The sequence below is a fragment of the Crinia signifera genome, chromosome 4, assembly GCF_055691185.1.
Source record: "Crinia signifera chromosome 4, ASM5569118v1, whole genome shotgun sequence".
In the NCBI taxonomy this organism is placed as follows: domain Eukaryota; kingdom Metazoa; phylum Chordata; class Amphibia; order Anura; family Myobatrachidae; genus Crinia; species Crinia signifera.
Genome location: NC_139220.1, coordinates 57388712 through 57406351, shown reverse-complemented (window position 1 = coordinate 57406351; position 17640 = coordinate 57388712). Strand labels below are relative to the sequence as shown.

Sequence of the window (17640 nt, the reverse complement as noted above, 5' to 3'; positions counted from 1 at the left end):
ATGGTTCAAAGTGGCTAGATAAAACAGGCATGAGATATTGTATGCTTGCTGTAAACTAAACGCCGAACCCTCTTTATCTATGAAACGCGAGATGCAAAAAGTAGCAGTCTGTTTCAGAGCACCTGGGAATGGAAATGAAATGCAATATCCCCTATGACGCAGGTAGAAACAGTCAGGAGCATAATTGATACATATGTATTTGTAGTTGGAACATTTGGCTGCTGCCTATTCCCACTGTCCACTATTGTTGCAGCACATACTGTTTTATTCTCATAGCAACACAGAGAAATTCTCTACAGACTCGGTTAAAGACTCCCAGATGTTGTACAGGCTTATGTTGCAGACTACACCATAGTTATGGAGTTTTGTTCAGCAAAATCACTACAAAGTACCTGGCTCCGTTTTAACAAATCACCATTCAGAAAAACATGCGGCTCCAATGCAGCCTGCGTTACAGCTTTCAGCAAAGAGAAGTGAATCTCATTAGAACTTATAGGAGGCATGCACAGCTGCAGCTGATTCTGACTCCCCGAAAAACCTTCTCCACTGCTGGCAACAGCTCTATTCCGCTGGGGCTGCTTCACAGGATATCATTGTCTCCAAACCTGCATGGCCCCATAGACTATTTAAAGTCAAGATCTATTCACAAATCCCAAAGCAGCTGACACACCAAAATAGAAGTCATTGAGTGTGTAATATGTGATATAATCACATCCCAAATACAGTCGTTTATCCGATGTTTATGTAATAATAGGAAGCTGGAAAAGTTTAAGGACCATATACACACACACACATACAGTATATATAGAGAGAGGTACATGCGCATACACACACACATACATACATACATACATAGCTGCAGCGATTAGGACATACTGTATTAATAATGATGCAAAGTAACCAAGTGTACTGTATTCTAAAACAACCAAATCACATACCTCCCAACTATCCCATTTTCCACAGAAACGTCCCATTTTTTGGGGACATTACTGCATCCCGCCCAGGGTCAGCAGTGTCCCGGGGGGAGGGGGGGGTGGGTAGTTGGGAGTCCTTGCTGCCACTTGCTGGGCAGCGGTGAATAGACGCTGTGCGCATGTCCCTCCAGCCTTACGTCAAATGTTGGGAGGTATGCTTTAAATGTATCAATGCCTAACAAGAATTTAAATGTCATTGTGTGAAGCTGTGTTAATAATTGTTGTTTTAGTAACCCTACCTGACCCACCACTCACCCTTTTAAATCAACCTTGCTTTCAAAATTACTTTAAATAAAGGAAGCAGAGCACAATGTTTCCCAAACTTGATTCTCACATCTAAAGAAGCTGCTACTATGAGGTGTATTCAATGCTCTGACGGCGAGCTATGACGGCGAGCTAGGACGGCGAGCAGTGCCAATAGCTCGCCATCAGAGTATTTAACTGCCTCCCCGTTTCCACCTTGCTGGTTCTTTTCAGCGAGGAGGAAACAAAGAGTGTGTCCATTAAAATGGCAGGGCTCTCCATAAAAATGCAGTGAACTCACTGCAATTGTGGTGAACCTTGCCAATTAAGGGGAATCCTCGCCATCCTCTGGCAGCAAGGATTTTTGCAAAACATTGAATGCTGCGAGGATGGCTTCTTGTTTTTCTGTTACAGACATTAGAGATTCCAATCTATCCCCTTGCATCAGGCCCAATAAGTATAGTGGGTTGAGACAAGGGAAATCGCCAGTGCAATGATGTTTCCAGAGTAGCTGCATGTCTCTACAGCTCCTTTGATATCCTGCTGTCTCTGTGTGCGGTTCACCATCCTGCTGCATGGTTTGGCTTCCTCCAGTTATGCTGGAGGCTCTTCTCAGTCACAGCTGAGATTTGCTTCTACTATTGTCCTTCTACATTGTACATTAAGTAGTCTGTCCAATCCTCAACTTCGATTGTCGAACATTAGTACCATCGATCTCCATCATCAATTGCTAGCTCCGGTTTCACAGATCACTAGCGCCGCTCACCAGCATCAATTGCCAACATCGACTGCTGCACAGCAGTATGATCGATCTCTACCATCGATCGCTAGCTGCGGTTCCACCACTCACTAGCGCCCATCCCCAACATACATCGCCAGCTTGGTAAAATATATAGATTTTTTATTATCCTTTGCATCATCTTATTTTATTCTTCATTAATGCAATACTACAGCAGTTTCTCATCGCAAGTACCAGTTTCCATTTAAGACATCTATCTGAGTGTTATCACTGATACCAACCACCACCGGTGCATTGTTAACCATCGTCATCAGGTGTACCTACTCAGTGTTTGCGGTATTGGTATATAAGGCGTCTAGTGACTCTCAGGAATACATACCTGCACAGTCTTCTCGGATACTCAACTTTTAATCAATCATTAAACAGTAATGACGTCTGTTCTTAAATTCCAGTAGATTACACAATCTTACCGGTTCCATTCCGGTCAAGAGACTCTACTCGCTCATTAGTTATCAATGATTCTTATCCTGCTGGGTCTAAGACCCTTACCAGTCATTACAGTTATTCATCTGTCTACGGTTTCAATAAATTAGCAATACATTTCTGTTTCCTCCATCATTGGTCACACCTTCGGGTGCCAAACTCTGGTCTTTCACCTGCAGACTCTGGTCATTCCACTACATTTCAGTTGCCAAGTGAACATAAACCTCAGGCGTGACACCCATTATTACAAGTTGAGAAATTCTGCTAGAGCAGTTGTGTTAGAATAGTTGAGCATAAACTATACAGCCTTGTTCCCTGTCATTGCTTAAAGTGTGTACACACGGCAGATACTGCTTCGAGATGTGAGTCCCGACGCAATCAGATCGCATCGGGACTCGCATCTCACGGCATGCCAGAGGGGCACAATTTACACTATATAGTGTTGCCTGCCCTCTCTATCTGGCTGCCGATATGCGCTCACATGGGAGCGCGCATCGGCAGCGCATCGGACTCGCAAGTCCTAAAAAAGCATGCGATTTGGCTTCCGATGTTCCCCATATCGGGAACATCGGAAGCCAAATCTAACCATGTGTACACACTATTAGCTTTGTGGATGTTATGGTTCCCTGTACAAAGAATGTTTTAAAGCTTATTGTAAATTCATCATAAATGAATAGCAATTTCTATTACTGCATCTCCACAATGGTTTCATAAAAAGCAATGCTTATTTTATTGTGATCCCCTGAAATTTAAGAGGCAGTGTTTTAAATGATGACAGTAAATGTATATGAACTGATGCTTCGAGACTTATTTAGTTCACTAATGAGATGGAGATTCAAGAGGACAGCTGGAAAATGTAGCTCCCCTTGTATTGCTGCTAAACACATGTGTATGGATCCTTATTGACTCGCCAGTCATACTGCCCTTAGGCATGTAAGAAAGGTTATACAACTGGCATGTAGGAACACTTGTGGCATGTGAAGGAGACTGTAGCTTTAGGCGCTGTAGCACAATGTACATAAAGTAATGGTTCTATCAGTAAGTTACATTGGGGCAAATGTATTAAGCCTTAACAAGAGATAAATGCAAGGGTGATAAGGAGAGATAAATGTCCAGCCAATCACCTGCTAACTGCCATGTTACAGGCTGTGTTTGAAAAAAGTCAGTAAGGAGCTGATTGGCTGGACATTTATCTCTCTTTATCACCCTTGCATTTATCTCTTGTTAAGGCTTAATACATCTGCCCCATTGGCACAGCCACCGGGCAGTCATCTTAAGAACTTTACACCCCCCCCCCCACACACACACACACACGGTACATCGGAACAAGCGATAGCTAACAAGCATGGAATAATTTAGGCCTTCATATAATCCCCCCCCCCCATCCTGGTCCCCTATCGGTATATTGGTTAATCAGACACTGGTACTGGTTAAGAACCTGATCAAAATGCATCACCAGGTAGCTTGCAAGCAGCTATTGACAATTGCCTATTTGAAATTGTGTGAGCACATCAGAAGTTTGCAAACAGGGCACACTATCAGCTCCTATTGCTGAACGCAGGAGTCATATTTTGTACAGTATATGCCTATTTTTATCCTAATGTGCGTGGTCTGGTGTCACTACAGGAGCAATAGGTTTTGTGGCATCCACTGTAACACATGTCACCAAACAGAAGGCAGTGTGCCATATACTGTAAGCACATTTCTCTTTCTATTTTTCCAACAATATTGTTTACAATCTACATTACAAGCATAGCGCAATCCATATTATGTGCATTATATTGGTAGAAACATTTATTGGGGGAGCTAATAATGTATCTTTTATTGTAGGAAATGAAATGATGATTAATATTCTCATATATAGTTCACAGTGTGCAATAAAATGAATGGGTTTATGCTGTATTATTCTATCAAGCTAAGCTTTATTTCATTCTCTCATCCAGCGGTTAGTTTGTGGTTTCATCTAAATAAGCGAATTTATATGCACAGTGACATCGAAGATGTGACTATAGCATTAATGGGGCATACACACGGGGTGATTACAGCCCCATTTCTAAGAAATCTGTCTAGATCACTTTGAAATGAAGCACGGATCGCACCATGTGTATGAGCCCCCGGCAACTGCAATGTGCGGTCCTGTGCATAGCTAACGCCTGACTAGATTTATAATGCATGCAGTATAAATCTAGTCATCGCACGTGTTATCTCAATTGAGAACACTGGTCGTGACAGATAGCTCAGCACACGTCGGAGGTGCAGGGCTGTGTGCTGAGCGATCTGTGCACAAAGCACCCATCCCCCCGTGTGTACGTGGAGGGAGAATAGATACTGTGGTGGGTTTGGATTTCCCACAATTCTAGTATGGAACCAATATATTTCAAATGGCTGTTACCATCTAAGTCAGTGGTTCCCAAACTGTGTGCTGTGGCACCCTGGGGTGCTATGGGACCCTTGCAGGGTGCCCTGGGTGGTTGGTGCAGGATCAATTCAAATTATTTATAGTCAATGTAATAGGCAAATCCAGTAAGTGTAGCTTCCAGTCATAACATACTGTATTGTAGACAAACAGAACATAACTGGTCCCTCTCCACATAACTGAACCTTAACCCTTTAAATGCCAAGTGAATTTATATTTATAACTATATTATTATTTTTTTCCAAAATCTCACAATAAGAAACTTATGGCCTAGGGGCATTGAGAAAAATTTGGTACTTGTGTATTTTGGCGGCGCCCATCGCATCGCATACCATAAGGCATGCGATGGTATGCGATGCGACGCGATATGGCACGATATTGTACAATGCCATACAATTTTAAAATTGTATGACATTGTATATGGCATACAATGCCATACAATGCGATGTGATTAAACATTGTATAAGCACCCTAATGGGTGCTTACAATATTAAATGCACCCCCACGCCACTCCCCCACTATAAACGTGAATCCGAAGCGTGACGAGCGCAGCGAGCCCGCGAGGGGCGGCGGTACGCGTCCTCCGACCTTTTCATACCCCCACTATCCACATCGGCGTGGAGTTGAGAATAGAAAGTGTGGCGAGCGCAGCGAGCCACCGAGCACGAAGCGTGGCGAGCGCAGCGAGGGGACGCGGATACCTGTGAAGGTCGCGAGGGGACTCCGATACCTGTGAAGATATCCGCGTCCGCTCGCCACGCTTCGGGCTCGTTGGCTCGCTGCGCTCGGCACACTTTCTATTCTCAACTCCACGCCGAAGTGGATAGTGGGGGTATGAAAAGGTCGGAGGACGTGTACCGCCGCCGCTCGCCACGCTTCGGGTTCACGTTTATAGTGGGGTGTCGGCATGGGGGTGCATTTAACATTGTAAGCACCCATTAGGGTGCTTATACAATCTTTCATCGCATAGGGGGCAAAAATCGCGTCGCATTGCATCGCATCGCATGCCATCGGGTGCATGGCATGCGATGCGCTGCGATAAAAACATTGCGCAATGGAGATCGGGGGCGCCGCCAAAATACACAAGTACCAAAAATTCTGATATTGGGAACCACTGGTCTATGTGATTTTTATACAATTTTACACCCTAATCATATATCCTATTATTTTTGCCATCAAAGCTAATAGTACACCAATGTTAATAAAGATAATTTTAACAGTTTTCCTTAAGAAAAAGTGGACTGGCTAATAACAATTAAACAGACAATGGGATTTTGCATACAATTGTTCTTTGAGTCTAATCCCTTAGTACTACATCTAAATACAATATCATTGTTTAACCTACCATACTCCTTAGATGGAATTGATGTGCTACATTTCAAGCTATTACATATGCATGATGGTAACAGACAAACAGCAGTAACACAAAGGTACATTAATTGTCATTTGCTAGAATAATTTATCAGAGATACCATCTGCCAGGAATACATATAATTTACAAAGTAAAGCATCCTAAACTCTTACCCTCCCGGCAGAATTTTAATGTACAGATTTACTGCTCCCTGGCTGTTGCATTTTCCTACTTCCTAGAAATACTGTAACACTGTATTATACTTTGAAGGATAGCCAGTAAATGGGGTTAGAATAGATAGTGGAGAAGTCACAAACAGACTCTTCTCTTAGCAGGCTACTGACCAGTTTGCCACCTGGTACATTATTGTTGTTGTGGTTATTATTATACAGAATAATTCCGTTTTTGAAAATGAAATAAAAAACGATACTATTATTTTTTTGTCTGTCATACAACATATGAGATTTGATTCTACACGGTTTTAAAAAGATTACTTTGTAAATGTCACCATCTATTGTCAATAAAATGATTCAGTCAAATTCAGAAGTTTTGGTCCACTCTTTTAAGCATGTCGACTGATAGTATTGGCAATTTCGGCTTGGATGTTGTTCTTCGGGTCTTCCAGGGTCTGTGGATGATTGTTATAAAAAAACACATATTTAAGATAAACCCACTGGAAATAATCACAGGGGGCTATATCAGGTGAGCATGCATCTTGGGCAGATCAGCCTCCGGGGAAGTGTTTACTCAAAAAATCCATTGAGACCTTGGCTGTGTGGGCTGTGGCCCCATCCTGCTGAAGCCACACATTTTCCAGTTCCATTTCTTCGAGAGCATGCAAAAATAACTCCTGGATCATTGTCAAATAACAGTCTGAATTCACAGTTACCGCACAACTGTTTTCTTGAAAAAAGTAAGGGCCATTGATCCCTACTCTTGAAATTGCACACCATACCATGACACAATCCGAATAAAGGGGCCTCTCATGAATTTCCCTGGGATTTGTTTCACTCCAGTACCACATATTCTGTTTGTTAACGCAGCCACTAAGGTCGAAATGTGCTGTGTCAGAGAAGAACACAAGTGCATCTTCGGGTAAGGGGTCCACCAGCTGCTCACATGATGTTTGTCCAGTTACATAATCACGTTCCGTCTGTTGTTGGACCACAACCATATTTTATGGGTGAAAATGGAGTTCACTGAGAAAATTCAAGGAAGAGAACGTCCCACCATACCAAAGGCAACTGCATGTTTACAGAGCGCTTAGGAGACTACAACACAGACAAAATAACTCCTTTTTCATTTTCACTTACAAAATGACAATCGAATACTAGGTGTTTGGAGTTGGAGTTGTCACCCACTGGCAGGGCCGGCGCCACCACTAGGCAGCTTTAGGCATTTGCCTAGAGCGCCGGCCACTGGAGGGCGGCAGTTTGGAGCTGGTCCCCCCGCTGCCGCATCACCCGACATCCCCCGGCCCTGGTAACCCCCCTGGACCGATGCTGCGGCCTGCCGCCGCAATACCGTAACCCCCCGCGCTGAGCAGAGCCCCCTCCCCCACCCGGGGGAGCTAAGGAGCGGGCAAGCACCGGAGCAACACCTTACCCCCACCCAGGAACTACGCTGCAGCCTGCCACCGCAAATTACTGTGTCTGGCGGCTCCTTCCTGTCTGTGCTGCTGCCGAGAAGCAGCAGCCCTGAGACAGCCCAGCGCAGCAGAAGAGCCGACAGCCTCCCGCCAGTGCTGTGTACAGGTGGGAACAGACTTATTTACAACGCTTTCCCTTCCAGACACCTCGGTCATACTGTATACTGTATATTGCACAGTATGTACATTGCATACACTATATGCTGAGAGGAGGGCACCCAAGGATATGTACGTATCTCATCTGCCCACACATGTCACCCACCCTCAGAATCCAACCAGCATAACCCCACAATTATCCCCACAAGATACACACCACACCTCAGCTGATAATATATATATATATTTTTTTTTTTTGGGGGGGGGGGGGGGGGGGGGGGGGGGGGGGGGGGTGTTGGGCAGACAATTTGCCTAGGGTGTAAAGAAACCTTGCACTGGGCAGCGCAAAATAGAAGTTGTGGACATTCGCACAGCATCTATTCCCCCAGCACAAAGGGCTGGGGGCATGGCTAGAAGCTCACAGGGCCATGCCCTCACCACGGAAAAATGGGGGTGTGGCCTCGCAGGATGACATAATTTGTAGGTCTCACCCCTTTCTGACAGACCACACCCCCAAATTTCTGGCACGCACAGATGTCCCGTTACCAGGATCCAGAAAATTGGGAGGTATGCCCCCATAACAATGCTTAATACATCTCCCTTAGTAGATATTATGCCCATGATATCTGCTGCTTTTTATGCAGTCTGGTAAAACATATATTGGTCTGACCAACATTAAGGACAATACTGTCCTTACTATACAGCAGTATTCAGATGACGCAGCAAAGCAAAAAAATTTTTTTTTTGTAAATAACTTATTTTCTGCCACTGTCATTGAGTAACATTAATAACTTGCTTTAGTGATTTATCAAACCTTTTAAAACTCTTATTTTTAGGGTAAATATATCAGTTACTGGCGACAACAAATGAAATGTACCCTTGATTCAAATGCTAAGAATCATTAATATATTGTTCATGGAAAGCAAAATATCCTCATCTGTGCCTAACCTTCAATTGTTTGATTGATGGTTCATCATTTTATTTGTGTAATCCATAGAAAAATAATTAAAATAAAGATAACTGACATAAAGATCAGTAATTACTTCTGGTTTAAACATAAGATTTACTATGCTGTCAGATAAAGAGGTCCCATAAAAATACTTGGATACATGTGAAAAAGTATGGATGAAATATTAAGCTACAGTATCAGTATGAAACAAAAATAATGTTAAAGGACTGCATCTAGTGGTGTCCATAAATCAATCATTTTCCTGCATCAGTCATTGTTATGGACAAAGTGTACAGAGCCATGGTGAGCAAATCTGAAACACAGCTTGCTGGAGATCTTCAATTGACAAAATGTGAAATCTGAATTATCAACACAAACTGATCTAGAAATACAAAATGCACCCTACTGATGGAGTAAATAAATAGAGGGAGCTGGTGGCCAAAACTTTGGAAAGTGTCCAAATAGATTTCCAGTAAAAACACATTCTTGTAATATTCATTATTGTATTTTTATTCTTTGTACTTATTTAAGAGAAGGCATTAAATACGATTTTTATTTCATATGACAAACGTACATCTCAACTGTCTCCATTTAGGTGTATTCTGATCTGTCCCAGTTGGTTCAGCATAATTGTTTCCAGCCAATAGTATCATCAACAGAACCAGCAACTTATCACACCATCGTTTCCAGTCTAGTCGTTCCCTTGGTATCCAGTGTAACTTGTCACAGGTTCATGCTCACAGCTTAAATTGCTGTTCACCATTAGTAGTACAGGGAAATCAAGTAGAGGGCCGCCTTTTGCCCATCACCAGAAGAAAAAAATCATATCCCCTTGTGGGGGTCCCTGGAGAAGACCACTGGCATGTTTAGACGCCACATCTCTATCTCGGGTATCTGCCAATTCCCTGTTACTCTGCAATGTATTATCCTACGCAGACCACACCGGCTACAGTCTATGCACAGGAGATGTCTTAGAACGTGTTCTTCCTTTATTCTGCTTCCACCACTGGCCCCACTATGGTCACAACCGGGACTGGAAAAACCCAGAAACCTGTCAATGAGGGATCTGTCCCATAGAACTTATTGTGAACATGTCTGCACTGTGGTGGAAAAGTTGGTGGTAGCACCCTTTCACCATTCTGCTCTTGTATTCTACCCAATACATATTTGTTTTCATCTATCTCAGCTTTAGATAAAAAAAAAAGAGATAAATAACAGGATTTTTGGTTACTCTGTTAAATCCTGATCTCTAAAAGAGAGTGTGGGATTGCAGGTTGGGGCTGGAGAAAGCACTGTAGTTTTAATCCTAAAATCTTCCTCCTAGAACAATAAAACAGGAGGGAATGCAGTGTCCCCACAGCCTGCTTAAGAGAAAAGGATTTAATGGTAAATGACCAAAAATCCTGTTTCCTCTTGAAGCAAGTCTGGGTTACACTTGACCAAGGAACATTTAAAAGCCACCCTTATAGGAGGGAACAAGAGAACTGTACTCCCAAAGTGGACATTGCTGGAGGCAATAACCTGAAAACTATAAAAATAATAAACGTTTGAGAAGAGAACCAGGTAGCCTAAATGTCTGACATGTTTCACCGATGCTGCACTGTCCAAAATGTGTCTATCTTTCAAGTGTAATGCAATGACACCTGCTATGGTGTTGGTCGCCATGCACTAAAAATAGGCCCAAGTGATGACTAAGCGGGATCCAAAGTGCAATGGTCTGCTTAGTAGTAGCTAGCCAACCATGTTCATATGCATCATAAAAACTGAATATTAGCAGCAGGGAAGATTTATCTTAGTAAAGGCACATACACTCAGTGAGATTTTGGCTATGGCTGATTTTGACTATGTACTAGGAACCTAAATAGTGGAACTGATTTAGAGAGTCCCTGAACGTTGGTTGGCACTAGAAAAAATGTCTTAAGAAGCCAGATCCCAGTTGAGGAAAAAAACAGCTTATGGCAAACTAACCTTGGTGGACAAGACCCTCTATAGAAGGAAAAAAAAACTCAAAAAAATGAGACCCCATTGTTTACAGCAGCCACTAGAAGTCTGGAAAGACCAGGCCCCCACCAAACAAAAAATTGTAAATATACATATATCTGAAAGCATATGAAAATGGACTTGAGACAACAATGCCATTTAGGCTTCCTAAAAAAACTGGAGAGATCCGGAGGAGGGAAATTAACAACCGCCTTGCACAAATACTTGAATGGATCCATAGGTTTTGCTTGTGAATCTATAAGGGTTATTCTGGTTCACTTGCAAAGGCAAATTCCTTCTCAAATGGACAAAACTATGTGCACTGCAGGTGGGGCATATGTAACATGTGCAGAGAGAGTCACATTTGGGTGAGTTATTTTGTTTCTGTGCAGGGAAATACTGGCTGCTTTATTTTTACACTGCAATGTAGATCTCACTTTGAAGTAAAACCCCACCCAAATCTAATTCTCTCTGCACATGTTACATCTGCCCCACCTGCAGTGCACATGGTTTTTTTTTTCATTTGAGAAGGAATTTGCCTTTGCAAGTGAACCAGAATAACACCCTATATGTAAGCGGTAAGTTCTTGCACAATGTGATTCGAGGAAGACTTTGTTCCTCACTCTTTGGTACGCTTTATTCCTTTTTTTTATTGTTAATCTGATAACTATAACAGAGTCCTAGAAGGAGAAAAATGCTCATGCACCTGAACACTTAAAGTCCAAATAAGTGGAATCATTTTCAGAACCTTCATGCCTTACACTCTGTGGTACGGAGTCAAGGTTTGAACCTACATATATTTTTCTTACTTAACAACTTTCTTAGAGTCTAAAACAACCTAGGTTCCATCACGGCTAACAAAAAGCCCCCGAATACAACTGTCCACAAGCTAACTGTACTATGCACTGTGCACAAGTGAACAACATTACCAAAGTTCAACCCTTTAGCCTTATAGGCTTTTCATTTGTCCTGCCATAGTACAAATATTAATCCTGCTTACTGCAGAAACACCTGTCAAAAAGAAAAGAAACTCTTCATCTCCACTGTGTAGTGAGCACTGGAAACAAATTAGCAGGTAGTAAACAATATAGACAGATAAGCCAATAATATATAGCATTCCTGGAAAGCCAACAGAGAGGCTGCAAAAGACAGGAGCTGGTGTTTTCCATCTGAGGTGCAGGAGAAGCAACACTCACAGCAGAAAAAAACATTTTGTAACTTTGTAAGCAATACTACCAAGGCGTGCTGACGGCTGCGCACCTCCCCGCTGATGCAGCTGTCATCAGTGAGCTGAACACAGCTGCCGCTGAACTCACACTGTGCGCTGCTACAAGCAGATACAAGAAAATGAAAGGCAGACTAAAAACTAACTTACAGATATACTAAACATGTCCTACGACATAGGCACCTGAAGAAGACTCGATTTATGGGGTTGCCAGGTGAAGATAAGGAAAAAAGATACAGTTTACAATAAGTGCCATCTCCAGCCCCAACCTGCAATCCCAGGTTCCAGAGTCCCCATCCTTACTGCAAGAAAAAGATGTATTTAACATAACAAGGTAAACTGGGTCTTGAGATGATCCCTACTTATGCAGTACATCACAATAGACCTATCTCACTTTATTGCTGAATTTGTTTACTGTACTGCTGCATAACATGTGAGTCCCATGAGTACTGCCCTACTAATGAAGGCAAAACAGGTTAAAGGAAAATGCCTCGGTAGTGGGTGTGGCTTAGCTCACAATCAAGGTCTATGGAGACAGTCGATCAATCAACACCAAAAGCTCGACATGCACTAGGTCCTGCTGAAAAATGAACCGTCTGATGTCAAGAGTACTCTGGAGCAGATTTTCATCCAGGATGTCTCCATAGAATGCTGTATTCATATTTCCCTCTATCCTTACTAGTCTCTCAGTTCCTGCAGCTGAAAAACAGCCCCACAGCATGATGCTGCCACCACCATGCTTCACTGTAGGGAATGTATTGGCCTGGTTTCAAACATTACGCTTGGCATTCACGCCAAAGATTTCAATCTTTGTCTGATCAGACCAGAGAATTTTGTTTCTCATGGTATGAGAGTCCTTCAGGTGCACTTTGGCAAACTCCAGACAGGCTGCCATGTGCTTTTTTTCTTTTACTAAGGAGCGGCTTTCGTCTAGCCACTCTACCTTACAGGCCTGATTGGTGGATTGCTGCAGAGATGGTTGTCCTTTTGGAAGGTTCTCCTCTCTCCACAGAGGAATGCTGTAGCTCTGACAGAATGACAGAGTGACCATTGGTTCTTTGTTACCATCATGACTACGGCCCTTCTCCCCAGATCACTCAGTTTAGATGGCCAGCCAGCTCTAGGAAGAGTCCTGGCGGTTCTGAACTAACTTCAACTAACTGATTCAATGGTAATGATTCATATTTTTTAAATCAGCTGATGTGGGAGTGTGTGATATAACATACTATGGAGGTTATTCTAGTTGCTTCTCACCATTGCGAATTCGCCATGGTAAGGGATGTTTGGCGACTGCACATGCCCATAAACTTTTAAACGAATGTGCAGCCACTTACTGCGAGCGGGTACATCAAACTGCTTGTTCACCGTCCCATTCGCACCTAGCAGTGTGGGTGGGGGGCATGGGGCAGCAGCAACAGGCTGCGCCCATGGGAATGCCTAGTGTTTCATGGGTGTTCCCATGTAAATGCGACCATGACTCGGGTGTTGGGGGCAGGCAGCTGACATCAGCGGATATCAGCTGCCTGCCTGCTTCCCGCACAGGGTGCTCGTAGAATTAAGACAACGGAGAGGTGTCTTACATCTTCGAGCGCTGTAGAAATTGGGGAGAATGATTTTCTCCCCGCATGTGAGCTGCGAATGGATGTTTATGCAGAATGTCCATTCGAATGCGGCGTGCGAGGAGGGGGCGGCCGGACATGTGGGCGGTGTTTGGTCGCAACGCTGCAAATCAACCAGAATATGGTCCTATGTTTATGTAACAACTCCCTGAGCTATTTAATTGCTGCTGAAATTGCATGCTCGCTGAAGTGTGGTAACATACAGTTCACAGACAGTGCTGTACAGGTTTTGATACTTGCCATTGTGCTGCTTAAATAACATGTACAAGTACATCTGCAATCTGGATGAGGCTGGAACAAACTAAAGAGACTCTAGTGACTCATCAATGAATAAATCATGTGTTGTCCTATCACTAAAATCCTTTGACGGAAAATTTCCTGCGCAAAATAAAAATGTTTATTCAATCTATAGTTTCTGCACTCTGCATCTAAATAACAGATCAGTACATACTGTAATCTAATTTATTTGTATAGTAAAACATTTTACAGTTGATGGCATTTTCACTGTTGGAATTACGTAGTTTATTCTACATAAAATATGTGGCTACCTTTACAAAGTTAACGAACATCCTCCAAGAATTTGGGTAGTTTTTCAGCAATGATGAGTGTTCATTTATACATTTATAATGCACACGAGCTGTTCTTCTAAACTACCAGAATAACAGGGATTTGCCAGTTAGCTGTATGACTGCATTTTTTCATCCAATACCTGGGAATAATCTCTCTCATATACACATACAGATTACAGCAGAGATGAGTGCATGCACTTTTGTGATCCATCTTTGTAGGCAATGTGTCCTCGTTAATGCATCTTTGTGTCTATGTTGCTATGATGATATGATGTTTGATAAATATATATCCATATATCATTTATCCCTCTTACTGCAATCATTCTAATGCACTCATGATGGTGGCCTTGTCTGGTACTTTCATAATTAGAATGGACAGTTTGTAGAACGGATGATTCTGTGTGGATGATGGCACTTGACTTGTATATTCCGTGATGCAATTTTTTCTGCATCACGGAATATACAAGTCAAGCGCCATCATTTCCTTATTTATTCTGGAGAGTTTGCAAGTGAGGATTACCAAGTGGTCCTCCATTTGGAATTGATGCTGCAAGGACTGATAGCACCTTGGGACTTTTCTGTTTTTTTTGTTATTGTATTGATTCTGTGTGGATGTTGAGTTTCCTATACTGGGAACTTGTTTCCAAGCACAGCGCCCACGATTTTAATCTTATTACAACGATTTGATCGCATCGATCGCATCGCATGCGACCAGATTTCAAGCGATGCGATCAAACCGATGATTTAATTGTACATGCACCCTGATGGGTGATTACTATGTTATATGTACCCCCATTGTCAATGCCACCACCACTATTAACGCCAACCCGAAGCGTGGCGAGCGCAGCAAGCCCGCGACGGTACACGTCCTCCGACCTTTCCATACCCCTCCTATCCACGCCGGCGTGGAGTTAAATAGTTACATAGTAGGTGAGGCTGAATAAAGACTTGCGTCCATCTAGTTCAACCTATGTTTATAGTAGCTTATCCCTTGTTGTATAGTATGTTATGATATTTTAAAGACAGATTTTGTTACTTATTCGTACCCATGGATGTTTTTAACCAATAAATGTTTATCCAACCTTATTTTAAACATATTTATAGTGTCTGCCGACACCACTTCTCCAGGAAGAGAGTTGATTTTATATAGTGTGACGCGCGCAGCGAGCCACCGAGCCCGAAGCCACGCTTTGGGTTGGCGTTAATAGTGGCGGTGGAGTTAACAATGTGGATGCATATAACATACTATCACCCATCAGGGTGCATGTACAATGAAATCATTGCTTTGATCGCATCGCATGCCATTTTTATGGCATGCGATGCGATTTTAAAATTGTACAGTGCGGCTCTTAGGACCCGAAAATCGGGTACCATCGCATACCACTAATTAAGGCATGCGATGGTATGCGATGGGCGCCGTGCTAAAAAACAAGTACCCTATATTGTACTGTATGTCACCACTAGTGGTGGCTCCAGAGGTGGGCTGCAGCACAGTTCGAATTTCAAATACGGGAGCCACTCCCACTACCACCAACTGCCATTCCAAACTGACTCACTGGCAGTAGGTGTGGCTCCCCTATTTGAATTTTGAAATGCACTGCAGCCCCATCTCTGGAACAACAGCTGCTGGCCATATATATTGTACTGTATTTCACCAATCAAAGATCACGTATGACGTATCCGACCTATCGTAAACTATTCAATGTATTTAAGATGGCTGCTTCAATGATACTTTATTAGCTTTGATAAGCAATCTGAAGAACTGATAATTCGGTAGATATTGAGTCTTTTACCTTGTATTTCAGATCACCTACAGCAACCATTCTAATGCATCCAAGACGACGACCTCCTTTGTCATATGGGGGAAATTTAGCAAAGCTCAGAGAGACATAAAGCGGACAGTATTAATCAGCCCCTAACTGCCATTTCTCAAACACAGGCTGTAAAATGACAATCATGAGCTGATTGTTTGCTACTTTATCTTTTTTCAAGCTTTGATAGTTTTTTTTCCCCCTGCATCCAGTATGTAACTAGCACTTTGAATACCATTAGAGAAAAAAGTGCTTTATAAATAAACATTATTATTGTTATTATTATTATTATTATTATTATTATTATTATTATAGTGCTTCAGAAGATGGGTCTCTACAGTTCTGGTCTTGCATAAACAAGACCATCAATCCTAACCACACTTTACAATCTGTACACGTCTTTCATTGTAACTTTTCCCTTTTCTTCCAACTGTAATGCTTGTTTGATAGCTATTTTGCTACAGAACTGGATAGGATCATTTAAAATATAAAAAAAGAATAAAATTGTTCAGAAGAAAGATAAAAACTGAAATAATGTTTGCGCAGCATTTCATTATCCTGATTCTTTGTGTAAATGAATCATCTACAGTACATTCGTTTCATCACTGAAATCTTCACAACAGAAGTAATAATAAAATGACTTGAATCCAACACATGCATTGGAGGCCTCCAGCAGTTGAAAAGGCACATTTTTTATATTAATTTCAGTGTTCTTATATCTATTATACGCAAGACCCAGGTTAAAAATCAGCAACATTGCTGGCTTGCACTAAAAGCCATAATGAAACGGTTCAGATGAGAAATCTTTAGATACCCTGGTGGAATTGCAATGGCAGAAAAACATATCATTATTGGGGAAATCACAATTTATGGTAATTATAATGCTACAAAACAGACATCTGCTTTTACAAAGAAAGTTATCATCTTAGGTCAATTTTGCAAGATCACTCTACAGGCTTTTTATATTTAGAAGAAATTGCTCTTTTTCTTTTGACTTGAAATATAGACTTTAAAATACACAGAATTACATCTTGTAAAGTGACAAAGGCTGCAGGAGATATAAATACCACTTACAGTATATTGAAAGCCAACTACCTAACTAGAGTTGAATATCACAAAAGTGCAAAATATATCTTATTGAATAGGTTTCCCTCTAAGTTCTAAATTGAGCACAGCAGCATCATCTATCCACTTTTTTCATCTGTCATTATAGCCTGGATCACTTACCTGCTTAGGATACTTATTCATGTCTCCTTCTATATACTTTACATACTGTATCTGAGTTCTTCTCAGGGACCAATAACATGCACTTATTTATTACCAAATTGCTGTTCTCAGGGACCAGTAACAAGGGCCGGCAACAGGAATCTTGGGGCCCTGTACACTGATATTTCTGCGCAGTAAGATCCTTGCGGTGCGCAGGGCAGCCAGGAGACAGCCGACTCAGGCTCAGCCTCTGAACGCTGAGCGGCTGCGACCTGTCAATCACCGCTGTGGCAGCCGACAGGAGACTGGAGGGACCCCGGGGATGGCGGGC

The 17640-nt window shown here is 42.3% G+C and overlaps 1 protein-coding gene across 4 annotated transcripts in view; it reads right to left on the bottom strand.

Moving 5' to 3' along the window:
- Window positions 1-17640, bottom strand: part of JADE2 (jade family PHD finger 2) — a 353383-nt gene that overhangs the window by 90036 nt on the left and 245707 nt on the right. The gene's annotated exons all lie outside the window — the stretch shown is intronic.